The 7,500-nt window shown below is 45.6% G+C and overlaps 11 non-coding genes across 11 annotated transcripts; all 11 read left to right on the top strand.

Moving 5' to 3' along the window:
• Nucleotides 1-8: 8 nt before the first annotated feature.
• On the top strand, nt 9-81 carry TRNAT-UGU (transfer RNA threonine (anticodon UGU)). Its single transcript has one exon. It is a non-coding gene; the product is annotated as a tRNA-Thr (tRNA).
• A 1,036-nt stretch (nt 82-1,117) lies between these two features.
• On the top strand, nt 1,118-1,200 carry TRNAL-CAG (transfer RNA leucine (anticodon CAG)). The gene has a single exon. It is a non-coding gene; the product is annotated as a tRNA-Leu (tRNA).
• A 138-nt stretch (nt 1,201-1,338) lies between these two features.
• On the top strand, nt 1,339-1,421 carry TRNAL-CAG (transfer RNA leucine (anticodon CAG)). Its single transcript has one exon. It is a non-coding gene; the product is annotated as a tRNA-Leu (tRNA).
• A 98-nt stretch (nt 1,422-1,519) lies between these two features.
• TRNAT-UGU (transfer RNA threonine (anticodon UGU)) lies at nt 1,520-1,592 on the top strand. Its single transcript has one exon. It is a non-coding gene; the product is annotated as a tRNA-Thr (tRNA).
• Nucleotides 1,593-3,354: 1,762 nt separating this feature from the next.
• TRNAL-CAG (transfer RNA leucine (anticodon CAG)) lies at nt 3,355-3,437 on the top strand. Its single transcript has one exon. It is a non-coding gene; the product is annotated as a tRNA-Leu (tRNA).
• Nucleotides 3,438-3,535: 98 nt separating this feature from the next.
• TRNAT-UGU (transfer RNA threonine (anticodon UGU)) lies at nt 3,536-3,608 on the top strand. The gene has a single exon. It is a non-coding gene; the product is annotated as a tRNA-Thr (tRNA).
• A 1,760-nt stretch (nt 3,609-5,368) lies between these two features.
• On the top strand, nt 5,369-5,451 carry TRNAL-CAG (transfer RNA leucine (anticodon CAG)). The gene has a single exon. It is a non-coding gene; the product is annotated as a tRNA-Leu (tRNA).
• Nucleotides 5,452-6,094: 643 nt separating this feature from the next.
• Nucleotides 6,095-6,177, top strand: TRNAL-CAG (transfer RNA leucine (anticodon CAG)). Its single transcript has one exon. It is a non-coding gene; the product is annotated as a tRNA-Leu (tRNA).
• Nucleotides 6,178-6,315: 138 nt separating this feature from the next.
• TRNAL-CAG (transfer RNA leucine (anticodon CAG)) lies at nt 6,316-6,398 on the top strand. Its single transcript has one exon. It is a non-coding gene; the product is annotated as a tRNA-Leu (tRNA).
• Nucleotides 6,399-6,496: 98 nt separating this feature from the next.
• TRNAT-UGU (transfer RNA threonine (anticodon UGU)) lies at nt 6,497-6,569 on the top strand. The gene has a single exon. It is a non-coding gene; the product is annotated as a tRNA-Thr (tRNA).
• A 653-nt stretch (nt 6,570-7,222) lies between these two features.
• Nucleotides 7,223-7,295, top strand: TRNAT-UGU (transfer RNA threonine (anticodon UGU)). Its single transcript has one exon. It is a non-coding gene; the product is annotated as a tRNA-Thr (tRNA).
• The last annotated feature ends 205 nt before the right edge of the window (nt 7,296-7,500 follow it).

Genomic DNA, 7,500 nt, shown 5'->3' with positions numbered 1-7,500 from the left:
GCATAAAGGGCTCCATAGCTCAGGGGTTAGAGCACTGGTCTTGTAAACCAGGGGTCGCGAGTTCAAATCTCGCTGGGGCCTACCTGCAAGGCTTGGTGACTGTATCTCACATAGCAGCGTATTAAGAATTTTTTCCCAAGGGCACGTTAGGGTGGAAATGTTTGAAGGATAATCTAGATAATGAAATCAAAACGTTAGGATGACTTGACTTTCCGGAGTTCTTGAATTAGACAATATCTACTAGAAACACCCACTTTCTAATTCTGCATCCAAGGAAAAGTGCACTCGAAGCAAACGGCCATCTCTTGTTGACAGCAAAACGCTTGCTTTCTGCGTGTCCTTCTATTAAATCACTACTTTGCACTTTTAACATCCGGCTTTGTTGTTTCCTTCCAACGCTTTGGAAATAATGAGGCGCTGCGTTCAGGTCGCAGTCTCCCCTGGAGGCGTGGGTTTGAATCCCACTTCTGACAGCTTTTAAGCTTTTCTTTGTTTGCATTCACATTCTCTAGCTCCACTACCGCTCAATGTCTAGGACAAAAAATAACTTGTCTTGGAGCCAAGCATAAAGGGCTCCATAGCTCAGGGGTTAGAGCACTGGTCTTGTAAACCAGGGGTCGCGAGTTCAAATTCTCGCTGGGGCCTACCTGCAAGGCTTGGTGACTGTATCTCACATAGCAGCGTATTAAGAATTTTTTCCCAACGGCACGTTAGGGTGGAAATGTTTGAAGGATAATCTAGATAATGAAATCAAAACGTTAGGATGACTTGACTTTCCGGAGTTCTTGAATTAGACAATATCTACTAGAAACACCCACTTTCTAATTCTGCATCCAAGGAAAAGTGCACTTGAAGCAAACGGCCATCTCTTGTTGACAGCAAAACGCTTGCTTTCTGTGTGTCCTTCTATTAAATCACTACTTTGCACTTTTAATATCCGGCTTTGTTGTTTCCTTCCAACGCTTTGGAAATAATGAGGGTAGCAATGAATGGTGACAAGGGTAAAGCTGCTTCTATCGCAATTTCTCCATCAAGTAACCTTCAGCGGATTTATTTTACGGGCACATTAGATCAACCTGTGAGCGTCGTCGGTCTCACCAAACCCCAAGCATCACAGGTCAGGATGGCCGAGCGGTCTAAGGCGCTGCGTTCAGGTCGCAGTCTCCCCTGGAGGCGTGGGTTCGAATCCCACTTCTGACAGCTTTTAAGCTTTTCTTTGCATGCATTCACATTCTCTAGCTCAAGTATCCATCAAGTAACCTTCAGCGGATTTATTTTACGGGCACATTAGATCAACCTGTGAGCGTCGTCGGTCTCACCAAACCCCAAGCATCACAGGTCAGGATGGCCGAGCGGTCTAAGGCGCTGCGTTCAGGTCGCAGTCTCCCCTGGAGGCGTGGGTTCGAATCCCACTTCTGACAGCTTTTAAGCTTTTCTTTGCATGCATTCACATTCTCTAGCTCCACTACCGCTCAACGTCTAGGACAAAAAATAACTTGTCTTGGAACCAAGCATAAAGGGCTCCATAGCTCAGGGGTTAGAGCACTGGTCTTGTAAACCAGGGGTCGCGAGTTCAAATCTCGCTGGGGCCTACCTGCAAGGCTTGGTGACTGTATCTCACATAGCAGCGTAATAAGATTTTTTTCCCAAGGGCACGTTAGGGTGGAAATGTTTGAAGGATAATCTAGATAATGAAATCAAAACGTTAGGATGACTTGACTTTCCGGAGTTCTTGAATTAGACAATATCTACTAGAAACACCCACTTTCTAATTCTGCATCCAAGGAAAAGTGCACTCGAAGCAAACGGCCATCTCTTGTTGACAGCAAAACGCTTGCTTTCTGTGTGTCCTTCTATTAAATCACTACTTTGCACTTTTAACATCCGGCTTTGTTGTTTCCTTCCAACGCTTTGGAAATAATGAGGGTAGCAATGAATGGTGACAAGGGTAAAGCTGCTTCTATCGCAATTTCTCCATCAAGTAACCTTCAGCGGATTTATTTTACGGGCACATTAGATCAACCTGTGAGCGTCGTCGGTCTCACCGAACCCCAAGCATCACAGGTCAGGATGGCCGAGCGGTCTAAGGCGCTGCGTTCAGGTCGCAGTCTCCCCTGGAGGCGTGGGTTTGAATCCCACTTCTGACAGCTTTTAAGCTTTTCTTTGCATGCATTCACATTCTCTAGCTCCACTACCGCTCAACGTCTAGGACAAAAAATAACTTGTCTTGGAGCCAAGCATAAAGGGCTCCATAGCTCAGGGGTTAGAGCACTGGTCTTGTAAACCAGGGGTCGCAAGTTCAAATCTCGCTGGGGCCTACCTGCAAGGCTTGGTGACTGTATCTCACAGAGCAGCGTATTAAGAATTTTTTCCCAAGGGCACGTTAGGGTGGAAATGTTTGAAGGATAATCTAGATAATGAAATCAAAACGTTAGGATGACTTGACTTTCCGGAGTTCTTGAATTAGACAATATCTACTAGAAACACCCACTTTCTAATTCTGCATCCAAGGAAAAGTGCACTCGAAGCAAACGGCCATCTCTTGTTGACAGCAAAACGCTTGCTTTCTGCGTGTCCTTCTATTAAATCACTACTTTGCACTTTTAACATCCGGCTTTGTTGTTTCCTTCCAACGCTTTGGAAATAATGAGGCGCTGCGTTCAGGTCGCAGTCTCCCCTGGAGGCGTGGGTTTGAATCCCACTTCTGACAGCTTTTAAGCTTTTCTTTGTTTGCATTCACATTCTCTAGCTCCACTACCGCTCAACGTCTAGGACAAAAAATAACTTGTCTTGGAGCCAAGCATAAAGGGCTCCATAGCTCAGGGGTTAGAGCACTGGTCTTGTAAACCAGGGGTCGCGAGTTCAAATTCTCGCTGGGGCCTACCTGCAAGGCTTGGTGACTGTATCTCACATAGCAGCGTATTAAGAATTTTTTCCCAAGGGCACGTTAGGGTGGAAATGTTTGAAGGATAATCTAGATAATGAAATCAAAATGTTAGGATGACTTGACTTTCCGGAGTTCTTGAATTAGACAATATCTACTAGAAACATCCACTTTCTAATTCTGCATCCAAGGAAAAGTGCACTCGAAGCAAACGGCCATCTCTTGTTGACAGCAAAACGCTTGCTTTCTGCGTGTCCTTCTATTAAATCACTACTTTGCACTTTTAACATCCGGCTTTGTTGTTTCCTTCCAACGCTTTGGAAATAATGAGGGTAGCAATGAATGGTGACAAGGGTAAAGCTGCTTCTATCGCAATTTCTCCATCAAGTAACCTTCAGCGGATTTATTTTACGGGCACATTAGATCAACCTGTGAGCGTCGTCGGTCTCACCGAACCCCAAGCATCACAGGTCAGGATGGCCGAGCGGTCTAAGGCGCTGCGTTCAGGTCGCAGTCTCCCCTGGAGGCGTGGGTTCGAATCCCACTTCTGACAGCTTTTAAGCTTTTCTTTGCATGCATTCACATTCTCTAGCTCCACTACCGCTCAACGTCTAGGACAAAAAATAACTTGTCTTGGAACCAAGCATAAAGGGCTCCATAGCTCAGGGGTTAGAGCACTGGTCTTGTAAACCAGGGGTCGCGAGTTCAAATCTCGCTGGGGCCTACCTGCAAGGCTTGGTGACTGTATCTCACATAGCAGCGTAATAAGAATTTTTCCCCAAGGGCACGTTAGGGTGGAAATGTTTGAAGGCCTCTAGATAATGAAATCAAAACGTTAGGATGACTTGACTTTCCGGAGTTCTTGAATTAGACAATATCTACTAGAAACACCCACTTTCTAATTCTGCATCCAAGGAAAAGTGCACTCGAAGCAAACGGCCATCTCTTGTTGACAGCAAAACGCTTGCTTTCTGCGTGTCTTTTTATTAAATCACTACTTTGCACTTTTAACATCCGGCTTTGTTGTTTCCTTCCAACGCTTTGGAAATAATGAGGGTAGCAATGAATGGTGACAAGGGTAAAGCTGCTTCTATCGCAATTTCTCCATCAAGTAACCTTCAGCGGAATTATTTTACGGGCACATTAGATCAACCTGTGAGCGTCGTAGGTCTCACCGAACCACAAGCATCACAGGTCAGGATGGCCGAGCGGTCTAAGGCGCTGCGTTCAGGTCGCAGTCTCCCCTGGAGGCGTGGTTTCGAATCCCACTTCTGACAGCTTTTAAGCTTTTCTTTGCATGCATTCACATTCTCTAGCTCCACTACCGCTCAACGTCTAGGACAAAAAATAACTTGTCTTGGAACCAAGCATAAAGGGCTCCATAGCTTGGGGGTTAGAGCACTGGTCTTGTAAACCAGGGGTCGCGAGTTCAAATCTCGCTGGGGCCTACCTGCAAGGCTTGGTGACTGTATCTCACATAGCAGCGTATTAAGAATTTTTTCCCAAGGGCACGTAAGGGTGGAAATGTTTGAAGGATAATCTAGATAATGAAATCAAAACGTTAGGATGACTTGACTTTCCGGAGTTCTTGAATTAGACAATATCTACTAGAAACACCCACTTTCTAATTCTGCATCCAAGGAAAAGTGCACTCGAAGCAAACGGCCATCTCTTGTTGACAGCAAAACGCTTGCTTTCTGCGTGTCCTTCTATTAAATCACTACTTTGCACTTTTAACATCCGGCTTTGTTGTTTCCTTCCAACGCTTTGGAAATAATGAGGCGCTGCGTTCAGGTCGCAGTCTCCCCTGGAGGCGTGGGTTTGAATCCCACTTCTGACAGCTTTTAAGCTTTTCTTTGTTTGCATTCACATTCTCTAGCTCCACTACCGCTCAACGTCTAGGACAAAAAATAACTTGTCTTGGAGCCAAGCATAAAGGGCTCCATAGCTCAGGGGTTAGAGCACTGGTCTTGTAAACCAGGGGTCGCGAGTTCAAATTCTCGCTGGGGCCTACCTGCAAGGCTTGGTGACTGTATCTCACATAGCAGCGTATTAAGAATTTTTTCCCAAGGGCACGTTAGGGTGGAAATGTTTGAAGGATAATCTAGATAATGAAATCAAAACGTTAGGATGACTTGACTTTCCGGAGTTCTTGAATTAGACAATATCTACTAGAAACACCCACTTTCTAATTCTGCATCCAAGGAAAAGTGCACTTGAAGCAAACGGCCATCTCTTGTTGACAGCAAAACGCTTGCTTTCTGTGTGTCCTTCTATTAAATCACTACTTTGCACTTTTAACATCCGGCTTTGTTGTTTCCTTCCAACGCTTTGGAAATAATGAGGGTAGCAATGAATGGTGACAAGGGTAAAGCTGCTTCTATCGCAATTTCTCCATCAAGTAACCTTCAGCGGATTTATTTTACGGGCACATTAGATCAACCTGTGAGCGTCGTCGGTCTCACCGAACCCCAAGCATCACAGGTCAGGATGGCCGAGCGGTCTAAGGCGCTGCGTTCAGGTCGCAGTCTCCCCTGGAGGCGTGGGTTCGAATCCCACTTCTGACAGCTTTTAAGCTTTTCTTTGCATGCATTCACATTCTCTAGCTCCACTACCGCTCAACGTCTAGGACAAAAAATAACTTGTCTTGGAACCAAGCATAAAGGGCTCCATAGCTCAGGGGTTAGAGCACTGGTCTTGTAAACCAGGGGTCGCGAGTTCAAATCTTGCTGGGGCCTACCTGCAAGGCTTGGTGACTGTATCTCACATAGCAGCGTATTAAGAATTTTTTCCCAAGGGCACGTTAGGGTGGAAATGTTTGAAGGATAATCTAGATAATGAAATCAAAACGTTAGGATGACTTGACTTTCCGGAGTTCTTGAATTAGACAATATCTACTAGAAACACCCACTTTCTAATTCTGCATCCAAGGAAAAGTGCACTCGAAGCAAACGGCCATCTCTTGTTGACAGCAAAACGCTTGCTTTCTGCGTGTCCTTCTATTAAATCACTACTTTGCACTTTTAACATCCGGCTTTGTTGTTTCCTTCCAACGCTTTGGAAATAATGAGGGTAGCAATGAATGGTGACAAGGGTAAAGCTGCTTCTATCGCAATTTCTCCATCAAGTAACCTTCAGCGGATTTATTTTACGGGCACATTAGATCAACCTGTGAGCGTCGTCGGTCTCACCAAACCCCAAGCATCACAGGTCAGGATGGCCGAGCGGTCTAAGGCGCTGCGTTCAGGTCGCAGTCTCCCCTGGAGGCGTGGGTTCGAATCCCACTTCTGACAGCTTTTAAGCTTTTCTTTGCATGCATTCACATTCTCTAGCTCAAGTATCCATCAAGTAACCTTCAGCGGATTTATTTTACGGGCACATTAGATCAACCTGTGAGCGTCGTCGGTCTCACCAAACCCCAAGCATCACAGGTCAGGATGGCCGAGCGGTCTAAGGCGCTGCGTTCAGGTCGCAGTCTCCCCTGGAGGCGTGGGTTCGAATCCCACTTCTGACAGCTTTTAAGCTTTTCTTTGCATGCATTCACATTCTCTAGCTCCACTACCGCTCAACGTCTAGGACAAAAAATAACTTGTCTTGGAACCAAGCATAAAGGGCTCCATAGCTCAGGGGTTAGAGCACTGGTCTTGTAAACCAGGGGTCGCGAGTTCAAATCTCGCTGGGGCCTACCTGCAAGGCTTGGTGACTGTATCTCACATAGCAGCGTAATACGATTTTTTTCCCAAGGGCACGTTAGGGTGGAAATGTTTGAAGGATAATCTAGATAATGAAATCAAAACGTTAGGATGACTTGACTTTCCGGAGTTCTTGAATTAGACAATATCTACTAGAAACACCCACTTTCTAATTCTGCATCCAAGGAAAAGTGCACTCGAAGCAAACGGCCATCTCTTGTTGACAGCAAAACGCTTGCTTTCTGTGTGTCCTTCTATTAAATCACTACTTTGCACTTTTAACATCCGGCTTTGTTGTTTCCTTCCAACGCTTTGGAAATAATGAGGGTAGCAATGAATGGTGACAAGGGTAAAGCTGCTTCTATCGCAATTTCTCCATCAAGTAACCTTCAGCGGATTTATTTTACGGGCACATTAGATCAACCTGTGAGCGTCGTCGGTCTCACCGAACCCCAAGCATCACAGGTCAGGATGGCCGAGCGGTCTAAGGCGCTGCGTTCAGGTCGCAGTCTCCCCTGGAGGCGTGGGTTTGAATCCCACTTCTGACAGCTTTTAAGCTTTTCTTTGCATGCATTCACATTCTCTAGCTCCACTACCGCTCAACGTCTAGGACAAAAAATAACTTGTCTTGGAGCCAAGCATAAAGGGCTCCATAGCTCAGGGGTTAGAGCACTGGTCTTGTAAACCAGGGGTCGCGAGTTCAAATCTCGCTGGGGCCTACCTGCAAGGCTTGGTGACTGTATCTCACATAGCAGCGTAATAAGATTTTTTTCCCAAGGGCACGTTAGGGTGGAAATGTTTGAAGGATAATCTAGATAATGAAATCAAAACGTTAGGATGACTTGACTTTCCGGAGTTCTTGAATTAGACAATATCTACTAGAAACACCCACTTTCTAATTCTGCATCCAAGGAAAAGTGCACT

The sequence above is a fragment of the Lithobates pipiens genome, unplaced genomic scaffold, assembly GCF_037356315.1.
Source record: "Lithobates pipiens isolate NorthernLeopardFrog02 unplaced genomic scaffold, aLitPip1_a1.2 Scaffold_28, whole genome shotgun sequence".
In the NCBI taxonomy this organism is placed as follows: domain Eukaryota; kingdom Metazoa; phylum Chordata; class Amphibia; order Anura; family Ranidae; genus Lithobates; species Lithobates pipiens.
This window is presented reverse-complemented; position numbering and strand designations above follow the sequence as displayed.